This window comes from Drosophila suzukii, chromosome 3 (assembly GCF_043229965.1).
Source record: "Drosophila suzukii chromosome 3, CBGP_Dsuzu_IsoJpt1.0, whole genome shotgun sequence".
NCBI classification, from domain to species: Eukaryota; Metazoa; Arthropoda; class Insecta; order Diptera; family Drosophilidae; genus Drosophila; species Drosophila suzukii.
This window is the reverse complement of record NC_092082.1, coordinates 17,681,647-17,695,652: the sequence shown is the minus strand read 5'-3', so window position 1 is coordinate 17,695,652 and position 14,006 is coordinate 17,681,647.

The following is a 14,006-nucleotide window of genomic DNA, read 5'->3' as shown; positions in this document are numbered from 1 at the left end:
CTGCATATGTCTATATGAAGATCTTGGAGCCAAGCTTTTTACACATTCACAGTCCGTCTGCCGCTCCGAATAAACGCTATACACTTTAATATAACCTATTCGTGCGTTATTAATTATAAATATAAGGGTGGCATATTTGTTGTCTTCCCCACAAACACCCATTCCAGTGGAGATAATATTTTCATTGCTTTTAAATCAAATATTTAACATATATTTTTAGCAGTGCTGCCAATTGATGGCAGTTTGCAATAATTTTTATGATGAATTGCTTGGCCGCGTGTGAAATCTGCAGCAGTCGCAGCATTGGCCGGTGGAAAAGTGGAAAACAGCCAGAAAAGTGGAACACAGCTAAAGAAGCAGCAACTCCGAGTTGCAAGTGCAACAACTGCAGCAGCAGCAAAGCAAACACTCTCGACTAATTAGCTGCGTTTTAGAAATTCAGGCGGCAATGAAAACAAAATCGAGTTCAATGCTTGCAACGATGACGTTGTTGTTGCACTCGGCGTGGTGTGTTTTCGACTTTTCCGAGAATTTCACATATAGCATACATAGGCCGAGCGGCGCTTTCCCAACGCAAAGCGAGCGAAAATGAGTCTGCTTTATTTTGGGCATCTAGGGAAAACGGCGAAATTAAGTGTTAGGCTAAGATTTTGTCTTGGAGTTATTGACCATAGTTTATCAAAACAAATATATATTTATTTGAATTATTTTCAAGCTTCTGGAGTGAAAATTTTCCACTTGTTACTTTTCCATTATACGGATCAAAAAATCCCAATCCCAAAAATTAACATTTCTAAAAAGAAATGTGGAATATATCTCTACAGCTCCATTTTTGTTAAAGCTAGTTTCTTAGTTTTTAGGACTATTTTAAAAAGTTTGTCCTTGGATCTTACACAAATCAATTTTAGGTTTAACAAGTGAAAGGAGTTTATTTTTTTAAATTTGTAAAGAATCTAATATTTCCACCATAAAGTGATTATTCAATTCCTTTTTACTATTTCAAGTATTAAAGTCCTTTAATGAATTTTATGGAATACATTTTTGTTGATAAATGCAATTTGGAGTTTTAAAAAAAATTTAAAAAATACTATACAAGCCAAACAGTTAAGAAAAGTTTAAAAATCATCACCTTAATTGAAATGTGAAAACGTTAAATCTTAAAAATGAGAAACTTAACCCTTTTAGAGGGCAAACTGCGGTAGTAGTGACATCATAGCGGAGATAACAGAAATGCACTTGCCATTAAGCGCTGCACTCACACACACTAATGTGCGCGCCATGACAAAGCTTCGCAGCCACTAAACTTGCTCTCTCTCTCTCCTCTCTTGACGAAAAGCTCTAGTTTAATACAAATGTGCAAAATGCCGGAAGAAACTTGATCTTGATTATTTTCTATGTGCGAGCGAGCGAGAGAGTGAGTGCGCAAAAAGTTCAAGTTTAATGTCGCGGCCATCATGGCGCTCTCTCATTCGCGCTCTTCGCCCATGTCGTTGTATGTGTGTGTGAGGTGGGGCGTCACAATTTGCACCATTATTGTTGTTTTTGTTGCTTTTTTGTGTGTGGGCTCGAATGCATTTCAGATTGTAGATTTGTTCTAAACAATTTGAAAGCTTTCAGTGCAATTTTTTGCTTGCAGACCTATTCCTTTGTTTTCCTGAAATTATTGTATTTATTTTATTTGTTTAATAAATGCATTTTAACATTTCCCCAGATTCTAAAATGAGGGCAATGGCTATGTTCGATGGTCTAGTTTAAATTTTGTATTTAATTTAATATGTATTGGATTGCTTAAAATTGTAAAGGGGATTGATAGAATTTATTTAACTTTCTTGCCTCAAAAGCGTTAGTTTATGGTATTTTAATAAGAAGATTTCTTGTGTACTTTTTAAACGTTCTTTAAATATACCATATTTTGAAAACTATTAGAATTTATTAATATGTTTTGTTTAAGTTATTATCAAATAAAAATAAATAAAATTTGGAATTAAGTATTCAATGTATTCTTTTGTAAGTTATAGAAGACTAAAGACTTTTGAAATAATGGTAATCATTTTCCACTGAGGTATGTATTTGTTCAATACAAAATTGAATTCTTACTTTACAAACTCAAAGATTGTTCAAGCCAAATAAACAAAATAATGTTTGAATACGTAGTAGGTATAAATGAAAGAATGTCCTCTGCTTCTGTATGCGTTAATTTGTATTTACCTCTTTTGCTTTCGAATGGTTTTAAAAATGTCCCTAAATATTGTGTAATGGACACTTGAAAAGATGTTTGCACTTCGCACCGTTTGGGCATTGCCCTCGACCAACTATTAATTACTACCCGAGTCTTTGGTTTGCCGAACCGACTGTTTGTTCAAAAATCGGTTGACCAACAAAAAACGCACAAACGCAAACATTTCGGAGAAAAATAAAACAAAAACAGACAAAAAGGCAATCAAAGTTAGGTAAGAGAACTGACCTTTAACAATGCTGCACAGATCGACGACATCATCTCTGGCATCGCATCCCCAACTCTTTCACTGCCCCCCCCCTCTCATTTTCTCTACCCGAAACCCAAAACACATTCACCCAAAAACGTCGTTGCTGACAAACAACAAACATTCCTTTTTCAAGAGACATCGCTGCAAACACACACACAACAAAAAACTTTTTCAAGCTGCGCGCCAAAGGCAAAAATAAGCCAGCAAAAACTCAAACGAAAGCCAAGCTCGGTAAAAAGAGAAAAGCAATCCAATAACAGTCAAGGCCACAAGAAGTTAGGATATTTGATTAAATACTGTAGAACAATCATAGTTTATTGTGTCTAAAATAATTCCTCCAGTTTTGTACTACCTAACAAAGGTAATTTATTGTTGCATGCTTTTAGGCACCAAAATAAGAGATATTAAAAATGGTTTCTAAATATAAGAGTAATAAAAATATAATTTTAATTTCTAATATTTTAATTATTTAAACCCATTTGAATAAAACTGCTAAAGTCCAAAGAGTCCCACTAAAAAGGGAAAAATGGTTATTCAATTTTGTTAGTGAAATAGTTCTCTAAGTAAAGGATACAATTAAATATAACCACCAAAGTTAACATTTTCAGCAATTATTACAATTTAAATTTCAACTGCTGTTTAGGAGCCATTATACACATTATAATCTATAGGTACTACATTTTTATACTTATTTAAATACTTGTAATTACCAAACACAACGTGAAAAGACAGCCATTCAAAGATATCTGCTATTAACTTGGCCGCAGCTGTGCGTTGGCCTCTAAGAGGCTGAGAATCAGTTAACAGAGAGGAGAGCCAGACGGCCAAGAGAGAGAACAAGATGGAGCGAGTGGGGGAGGGAGAAAGGGAAAGAGACGGAGCGAATGGAGTGCACGAGGCGAATGAACTTTCGTGGCGCTCTGTTTTAATGCTGCCTGCGCGTTGGCATGAAAGTTATGCAACGCAACACACACACTCGCACTGAAACTGAGCTCGGCTTTCGGCTTTTTACACGAAGATCGACGAAGTCAGCTAACTGTTTCGCGGACAGAGGAAGCAGCAAGTGACGAAGGAGGCGAGCGAGAAAGAGAGAGGGAGAGGAAAGCAGCGCCGACGAGTCGTTGACTTTGCATAAGTGTGCCAATTTATAAAACAGTTCAAGATTAACGTGGCCTTCAACACCAGATCGAACACAAACGCAACAACGGTACAAAAACATACAATGAGTAATAATATAGCAACAAATATATTAGCGCACTCATAACTTTCACATTTAAGAAATACAAATGGGATTGAAAACCCCAGTAATATTGATACATACAGTTTTTAGGTAGAATAAATAGGCAACGAAATTATTAAACTAAACTTACACTAACTTATCAGATTGTTCTTAAGTATTGAAATAATAAATATTGTGTCGTTATTTGGATGCGTTCTTTAAATAACTTCCTAAATAAGTACTATAAAATACAAATAACATAAAATAATTAAATTAATGAATCTATGAAATACGATATATATAATAAAATGATTTGGATGTCAATAGTGACATGTTCCATGTATCAAACACGATTCCAATTCCTGGTATTTCCTTGTTCATAAGAATCACAATCAATTTAACGATAGAAAAAATTGCATTTACAGACTTTTTCGGAGTTCTATTTAAGAAAATTGCAACAAACTGAAATGTTATCTGAAAATCGTTATTAAATACATAGAGTTCTTGGATTCATATAGTTTTCTAATTCATGTTTTTGTTTAGCCACTTCGATTATCTTTTTGGGAGAATGTACTTTCCTGGAACCCTAAATCATTTCCTTCTGGGGCCTGGCCCTTTGCCTTTTGGTTATTTTCCTTAGCCGTTTTTGGCCCTGACAGAACATCACGAATTTGCCACGTTTTGTTGCTGTTGTTGCTTGCAGCGTTGCAATTGAGCATGCAGCAAACATTACTGTACATTCACCCACTTTTCAAAGTTCAAACACAGATACTCGTTCACACACACACAATCGCGGAGAAAGAGAAGCGAAACAGAAAATTGCATTCTAACAGAGTTGCGCATGCGCAGCGCAAAATCCGATGGTCTATTGGTATTGGTATTGGTACTGGAGCTGCAGTTGCAGTAGTTGCAGAAAGAAAGAAAGAAGCAAAAAAAACTGCTTTCTCTTGCAGTCCAAAATCAAATTCGCTAAACTTTATGGCAAACTTCTAATGCAAAGAGCAAGAAATAGAAGTTGCTGCGATAAATGCGGAAAATGCATTTGGTGCCTACAAAATCATATCTCCATCTCTTGTTATACATAGTTAAATTTCAGAGAGAAGGTAAAACTACAAAAATGTAAGGATATAAAAAGTATAAGTTCTTTGGAATTTACATTTATTTCCTTGCTTAAGCAACAAGACTGAGTAAGTCCTTTATAAGATAATATTAGGTAAGTAATTGTTTTTCAAAATGTACAAAGCAAACAAAATTCATAAAATTATTAGAAATCTTTAAGGAAATTAAATATTTAGAACACCAAGCGTTTACAAATATTTCAAAGCTGGAAAAAGGAGTGGGAAGGCAATCAAAGGCAATAAAATTTTATTCATAGCGAATCCACAAAAAATTGAATCACTAACCAATGCAGTCTCAGCTTTCCTTGTCGCTGCTCAAGGCAAACAGAATCCGTATTCCAGCCACGTTAAAAGCAAAAAGTGGAAAATTGCATAGCTCTCAAGTGCGCATGTGTGTGTACGGCTGCATCTGTGTGTGTCTATGTGCAAAATGTGCGGTTATAATGCACTTCGCTGCAGCATTTCACTTAGCGATCGGTTCTCTGGCTTTTCCAGCCATTCGTTCTGGCTGTGCTCGTTGTTGCAACTTGGATGATGTTGCTGTTGTTGCTATTGTGGCAATTGCAGTTGCACACTCTCTGGCGAAAATAAAGAAAAGCCCCGTTAGGCGAGTGTTTATTACGCTCCTGTTACAGCATACAAAGTGGGCAACAATTGACAGACGAGAGCGAGGGATTCAAAAACGAGGGGACCCAAGAGGAAGTCAGAAAGGGAGAGATATTGGGGGAAAAAATAGAAGAAAGGTTCGTATATAAAGGAAAAGTATAGAAATATTACCTATGTTGTTCATAATATTCAATATTTCTTAATTTGGTTAGGAGAATGAAATGGATCGAAAAATATAGCTCATAAAAACAATTTTAATAAAACCTTAAAGTACCAAAATGAGTTATACCTTAAGTTATGTTTATCATATTAGAAAGTTTTAACCTATTTAAATTAAAAATATAGCAATCGAAAAATAAAAAAAAATGATTATCTTTTATAAAAGATTGTATTATACAATTTATTAAAGTCATATAAGGAATAAATATCCGGCTGCATACAGCATTTAAAAATACAATGATTCATATATTCTCAAGTTTAAATACAGAATAAAGTTTATTATAAAGACTGGCAATTGAGCATCAGAGTTTAATATTTAAAGGGTTTTATGTTGTTACAGCCTAAGATATGTTTACTGTTTTATTAGTTTCATGGTCCCAAGTTCCAAATTCAGTTGTCAGATTTCAGCATAAGGCCATAATTCAGATGACAATATCGAGCCATTATTGTTCCCTTTCCCATTGTGTAGGAAAAGGTAATTTTCCATATCTTGCTGCGGGCAAAGAAAATTCGCTGCCATGGAAACTCAAACTCGAACAGTTTCACGTTCTGCGGACATTTTTGCATTGCCCAAAAGCGCCAATGGCCAAAACGTTCTTCGGAAACTTGTCCTCTTCCAGAAGATTCGATCGGTTCCTGTACTCTATAATTTTATTTCTAGCTGGCGTAAAAGTCGAGGAGAAAAGTAGAATTGGTAGAAGCAGAGTGGGCATAATTTCAGTTATTTGCAAGCTGCAAGTTCCTCGGCCTCTCATGCGCATGGGCAAAGAACTTCCGGGCCAAGAACAAAAAAAAAGCAAAATAAAATGGCAACAGCAATGGGAAGCAATGGCCAACTAACGCCAACAGCCACAACAACAAATACAATGGCAAACGACAGCTACAACAACTGCATCTGAGTGCAAAATTAGGTCACTGGGAATTCTTTTTGTGCAACATTTTGCTGCCGTTGTTTTTGTGGTTAGAACGCTTTTTCCTAACGTTTTTCTGTACTATTTTCTTTTTTTTGTGGCTGCAGTTGCTGTTTTGGGAAGTGTTCCCAGCTGCATTCTTCGCTGAGTGTGATTATGGCCAAGAAATATCTTTTCCTTGCCAATTTTCAATTAGTTGCCATTTTTTGTTGGTGTTTTTCTTTTCCTGTGGTTAACAAAATGCATTTTTGACATCAATTGCGGTCGTTGGAAGGTTATTTTGGTGGAGATGAAGATGTGCGATTGCCGGGAGATAGTAGTGATATGTGGGTTGTGGTTGCGAGGGATTGATAGATAAATACAGGGAGGGATTGATAGAAAGTACATTAAAAACATTAATATGTTAAGAAAACAGAAGAAATTGGTGAACAAAGTTAAAAGTACTAGGATAGTCATGAAAAGTTGGAACGAAACTTTTACTGTGAATAAAATGTATTCTCCAAGATCTTAAAACAACGTAAGACTTGCATTTTGAAATTAGAAAAACGAAAAATAATATTTAAAAGGTTTTGTAAGTATTAAATTATAAAAGTATATTTAAATGTTATTTGTAAGCGACCCTTTTTGAGTAATACCTGGCAATATAAAAGTTTACGGCCAATAAAATTTAAAGAAGGGGCTAAAGAACTTTCTGAATTGGCTCCTACACTCTTCTAAGCGTAAAATATAATTTGGTAAGGTAAACTTATAAAAAGCCCATTAAATGGAATGTATTTCATAATTGCATTTCGGAGATTGGCATCATCACTGCACTGAGGTGAATGTTTCCCAAAGAACTTTTGACTCAGGAAAACTTTTCCAATGTTTGCCTAAAAGTTGTTGCTGGCGGTTTTTTTTTTGCTTTGCGCCTTTCCCTCAATAATTTTCTTGGAAAATGCTTCTTGGCGACCGGTTTGCATCTTTGGGCAGCAAAAAGAATCGCGAAGCTACCGCGGAGTACTGTTATATTCTGCTGCATCTGTCTCTCTGCCTCTCTTTCTCCCGCCGCCTTTCTCCCTCTTTCTTTAAAGTGCATCTGTATGCAAGTCTCCTTTCGCTGTGCTTTTTGCACACATTTTTCAAATGTAAGTTACTTGCGGTCATTGGCTTTAACTGCTTCTTCTTCCTCTGCTGACTTGGACTTGGACTTCAGCTTCTTCTTTTTCTTCGAGTGCAACTGCATTTGCGGCCGACTGCTTCAACTTTTTACGCTGCATTTCCTTCTGCCTCGTCTTCGGGTTGCATTTTGCAAATTTCTTTCTATTCTGAGCTGGTTTTCTGGATTCCGAAAAGTAGAAAGATTTGCTTTTTAACTTTTTAAGAACTATTTGAAAAATTATTGGATTTTAAATTTTAAATGTTTACTTTAAATTGAAATAAAGTCTATAATAAATATAAGAATAATTCTAATAAGTGTATTTGATTTGGCAAGCTTTATGATTCTCCTCACCACACTCAGGAAAATACAAATAACTTAGGCGACGAACTTAGTAGAGGCGGCAAAAGGCAAAGAGAGCAAAATGCATGAATGGAAAATTGTAATACCTAATTGTTTTTCAATAGTAAAAGTGCATCGAATAAAATAAATCAAAATTCAATTAAGAAATAATCTATCTTTTTTCATTACTTGATTTGCGTTTTATTTACCCTTGATTTGAAATATATATTTCTTTACTCCCAAATAATTTTGTTTACTGCCTCGCAACATTTAACCGCTATAAGAAAATTATTGAACGATTTATTTTAATTTTCCGCTCAAAACGCAAGCAAATACGAAAGACTTAGGCAACGAACTTGGCCGTACCGGCAGCAGGGGAAGGCAAGAAGAAGAACCGAAGAGCCGCAGACGCGACTTCGTGGAGCGAAGGCACACGAAGACGAAGTCAGCAGAGTCGGCAGTCAGTTCAACGAACCTGCGCTCGAATCTAGGCTAAACATTCTCAGCTCCGCTGCTGCTGCTTCTTCTGCTGCTTCTTCTGCCGCTTCTTCTTCTTCTGCTTCTACCTCGGCGTCTTCTTCTGCTGACGTGCAATGAAAACGAAAAGTACCGTAAGCTAACCGCTACGCCTGAAGACGAGGCTTCCAGAACATTGAACGAGGCATTTGATTAGTGAGCGGGCCAGCACGGTTAAAAATATCATCGGAGGGGGTGGATCTTGACTTGGCCCGAACCGAACGTGACGTTCTATTTGTCTGCTAATCAAATGAAGGCAAACCGAGACCCAAACGGAAGTTGCATGCGCCTTTATTAGCTTTTAATGGGAAAGTTATTAAAGCCAAAGAATATGTTTGGTATGGGTATAAACAATATGTGTGTATATATAAATATTTTATTATAAAATTGTTTGGTTTAGAAATTGTAATATATTTTATAAAAATTAAAGATTTTAGGTGTAGCATATTAAGTCGTATTAATATAGGTATATTATTATTTTAAGTTCTCTTACTCTCTTTTCAATTAGTCTTTGCAGTATGCAGTGCTTATTTTTTAAGGTTATATTAAAATAATTAGAAAAATGTAACTGTTGAATTTTAACAACCAAATTATAATTTAGGCTAAGAAAATTGAGCACCTCTTTTCCATAACCATTAAAAAATATCAAATGACTTTAAACGAAACATCGTTAATTTTATAGGCTTTTAATATAAAAATGTATTTTAAAATGTAAAACTACAAGGATGAGTTTGCCAAATGGTAATGATAACATATTTTTACTGTGCATAAACCTATGTATAGTACCTATAATCCATGTACACCTCTTTGGTGGGAGATGCCTTTCGCATTGGCCAACTGACAACTTGGCTCATTGACTTGGGCTGTCAATTGTTTGTCGTCGAAGTCTTTCGTTTGCTGTCGTCGTTGTCGACGTCTCCAGAACTGCGAAAGCAAAACAAATTGGTGAAAGTTGTTGGCCATCGTCGCCCGCTTTGTTTTGCGTTATATTCGCGTTCTTATTCGCAACAACAAGCCAACGTTGGAAAGAAAGAAGGTTCTCCTCGCACCATTCTTTTCGTTCGTGTTATAAAAACGGTCGTTGAACCTGCTGATGGAGACTTGAAAACTCCAACTCTCGAGCGCAGCCGGAGCTGCGGTTCTTCGCCTTTTGTTCATCTGTAATAATTTGGCGTGTAAACAACCAACGGAGGCCTCATGAAGTCAACGACTTCTGTGCTGATCAACAACTTCATCATCACCTTTTGCGATAACACCGCGACTGACTCATTTTAAGAGTTTCTTTTCATTGGAATCGGAATCGGGGAATATCGCGCATATGGAATTGGGCTAACGGCTTGACTCAGACTTGCAGCCAACTAACCGAAAGTGTACTGGCCAAAAAAAATAAGTCACAAACCAACCAACAAACAAGAAACCCCCTTCTTCTCCGTGCGGCATGTTAATTCTGACCATGGCATTAACAACTGTAACCACCATAATAACATCCATGTAAACAAGATCTCTGACTCATTTGTTTTGTTCCGTTTTGATTAGGGCCAAATGTGAGTGAACTGCAGGCCGTCCAGAAGAAAACTTGATAGATTTCGTAAACATTCTGGGGAATTCTACCGATGAGTGGGGGAATTTCCCCCGTTAAGTGGGCCACAAATAGTTTGCAGAGGCTTGTTTTCGCCGGTTGGTGCTCTATGTTTTATTTGATGACTTTTAGGATGTTTGAGGTTACTTCATAAAACGCTTATTGACATTGCTGAGATTTTTAAAAAATAAATAATGATTGATTATTTAACGGAATCTGTTGGTAAGTAAAGCTTAGAGGAGCTAGTTTGGCTGAAAACGTTTATATGCGACGTGAAACCCCATTACATTCTAAAATCTCTAAAGTTGGTGGACTTAAATCACTTGAGTATAATTTTCCAGAAATTATTGCCCTATGGATATCTGATTAGGGGTAATAAAAACGTAAAAGACAGCCATCTGCGATCCCTCCAAAGTCGAAGAACAAACAATGATCATGGCTCCTCGAGACCTACAATTGTCTCAACTTGTGGCATTCGCTTAATACTCCGGCTTTCCTTTGGACTTCATAGATTATCTCACTATAATTTCTGCGCAGTTTTGTTCTACTTCAAAACAGTCATTCGAAGAATGTGCAAACTAAGAAGAATGCTTGCCAGCTCTTATCCTCCGAAACATCAAGTTCAACCTGCCGCCGTTGAAGAAAGACAGCGGGAAAGAGACGGAAGAAAAGACCCACATAGAGCGACAAACGAAACGCATTAGAATTCTCAGCGCGTGGTGCATCATCCACAATCATCATCATCAGATGCATCGGTTGCAATCGTAATAGCATTTTGATGGTCTCCTTACCATCTTATCAGTTAGCCGAAATCTTTAATGAAACCTGCCCGAGAGGAGAATTCTGCCATTTAATTATTTGTCATCTCTTTTGCTACTCCACTTCGGTGTCTCTGTGTAAGTGGAGTGGGTATCGGTGTGATTGCAGAACCCAAGTTCAACGCACTCAGTTGAACTGCAGAGAAGAGTGAGACGGAGCGATGGAGTGAAAAGAGAGGGAACATTTCCGCAAAAATCTAAGTAGAAGAATTCTTTCTGCCCAGATACTTTCGTTGCCAATCTCTGTGTCTCTCCAGCCATCTCTTTCTGTCTATCTCCATCTCTTTCTTTCTCGGTCTTTCGCAGCAGCCAACCAGTTTTTCCAATGCAAAAAGAAAGGCTTTCTTTCGGTCTTTCTTCTTTGCGTTTAGTTTCTTTCTTCTGACTGCAGTCAGCGATTGCAGTTTTTTCCACCGTCTTTATTGCAATTTGAAAGTATGACCGACTGAGTCGCGTTCTCTGTTTCTTTTCAACGCTGCTGCTGTCTCGTTTCCGCCTTCTAAGCCGTTGAGTAATTTTGGCTGGATTCTAACTCCCAACTCCATCTTGAAACCTGGCTTTTGTGTTAAAGTTCATTTGGTTAGATTGCCATTCTTGGTTCGGGGCTGGCTTTTGTCTTTGGTCTTGTCTTTCTTTTGTCTGTCTGCTGGTCAATGAACTGCCCAAAAAACAGAACTATATACATATACATCCCGAAAGCAAATCAAAAGTTCAGTCCCAGCAAACTTTGTTACATTCTCGCTTACATAAAAAAGAAAAAGGTACGAAAGAAAAACACAAAAACAAATTTTTGAACGCACTTTTGCGGCGGGACGAGTGGAGAGTTCTTTGGGGGCTTTGAAAACTCAGCGGCGTATTAATTTTTCTAATTTGTCTAACCTAGAGGCGAATGAACTTTTCTCGTTCTCTATGGGGCTTTAGTTCTTTCTTAAGTTTTTCGTTTTTTTTTTTGTTTTTTGATAGTTGGCTTTTATGTCATGATGATGTTATTTCGTTTTCGTTTCTTCAGCTCAGCTCAAAGCCCTAGCTTAGCTTTTTGAACCTATGAAGACATAATCGTTATAGTCGCAGCCAAAGTTCAAAGAACTCTCTGACTTCGTGTGCGAGTCTATTGTGAGAATTCGTGCATAAATTTGGATAACACGCGTTCCCAACATAGAGCTGGAATAATAGTTCTAGAGGTTGGGGGATCGGTCGTTAGTTGTGGACGTTTTGATTTATGGAAATTTTAAAGCATAAAACATATAATAAAAATCCAACGAAATTAGCAAAGATCGAATCATTAATCAAAGATCGTTTCGGCAACTTGCGCTGAATTTAATTTGCATTTTTTTATCGTTTAGAGGGAAATGATCTTTGATTGCTCTGAGGGCAATTTCAATTTCCTTTAAATCGTTAATTTCGCATAAAACAAAGTTATCAATTCCAGTTTTAGAGCCAACCACGATAGCTTTGATTTCTCGCATAAAATTATTCGCACCTTTGTTAAATGCTTTAAAACTAGCTTTATTCATTAATGAAAACCATTAATTATTTAGAGTTTTGATTGAAATGAATACAAAGTTCTCTGATGTGGGTTAAGGATAAAGAAAGAATTGGGGAAGACTTCCATTGACTAATAATGCAATTATGCTGCGTTTGTATAAGACTAGTTTTGTGTCAGTGGGAACTTGTATATTATTTGGGTAATTTGATAATCCAGTTAGGTAAATTTCTTACCAGCAAACAAACAAAATAAAGGACTTTAAATTTTATAGCATTTACAGTTAACTTTGTATTTTTAAGGGGTTACCTGGCTCATCAAACAGATGTCCTGGCATTTACATAGCCCCAACATAACAATTTACGCTTACTCAGGATGGAAGCATCCATCCTTCCTGTTGCTCAACAATAACCCTTACAAATTCTTCGATTACCAAAACAAAATCTAAGACGGAACCTAACGGTGCCTCCAAATGAATCCTTTTCCGCGTCAGCTGCTCAATGCCCCCAACTTCGAGTTCATTCAACATGCTGTCATAATTGATATCCGCCGGTATCAGTTGCCCAACTTGACATCCTCTTAGACAACTGTTAACCCACTCGCTTTGCATTTACAGTTATGCAACGGCAGCCGCGACAATGCATCCTTTTGACATAATGCCCACGCTCGAGACCCAGAAACGAGTTTCCTGTGTCTGTGAATTTAAATAATGAACAGCGACGGGGGCCAAAACGAAGGAAAAAAGTATGAAAAACCCGCTATGTGGCCGAGGCTGCTCCTTTCCATTTCTCGCAATTCTCACTTGGAAAATAAAAATAAAACGAAATGAAGCAATCCCAAGGAGCGACGTTCGGTTCCGCCTCTGACGCCTACAAAATAAGGTATTGGGTATGCATGGAATTCTCCTACCCCATCTCACCAACTCAAGTAACTCTCCCTGTTTGTATTCCCTGCTCCTTGGGAACAATAGAACAATAAACAGGCGCAGAATGGTTTGGAAAACAACATTTTTACCGTAATCCTTTCGTTTTGATCCGCTTGAGAAGCACATCCCGGAGCTATTTTCATTCGGCCGAAAACGAGATTGAGGAAGGATTAAGGAATGTTGCGCTACCTGGTCCAGGACATGAGTCTGCTTTATTTGAATATCATCAGGTACCGCTAAAAACCCGCCAAGGGGAAAAAGGTTCAGCGGCGTCAGGTGCTCTCTTCTCTAATGAAAAGGGATGGGATATGGGATATTGCGTGGATCCTCAATCAATTTGATTGCGTGAAATGGAGAAAAATGATATTTTAGCCCTCGAAAAAGAAATAGCGACCGTGGAAAGGATAGAGAAATTGAGTGTTTACACAATCCTCAGACAATCGATTGTAACGCACATGTTGCGTACACAGGATGTGAAAGGATAACTCACTCTACTTCGTCTTCCTTAGCGGAAATAGCAGCAGTTCGGCTACTGTCCGAAAACAATTCCCTAATTATGGCAAGGACACGGTCATAAAGCCATAAAATCAGCCGTCAAAGGGTTCGTTTCGATTCTTGGCCATTAACTGCCTTTCTCCCTTCAAGGGAA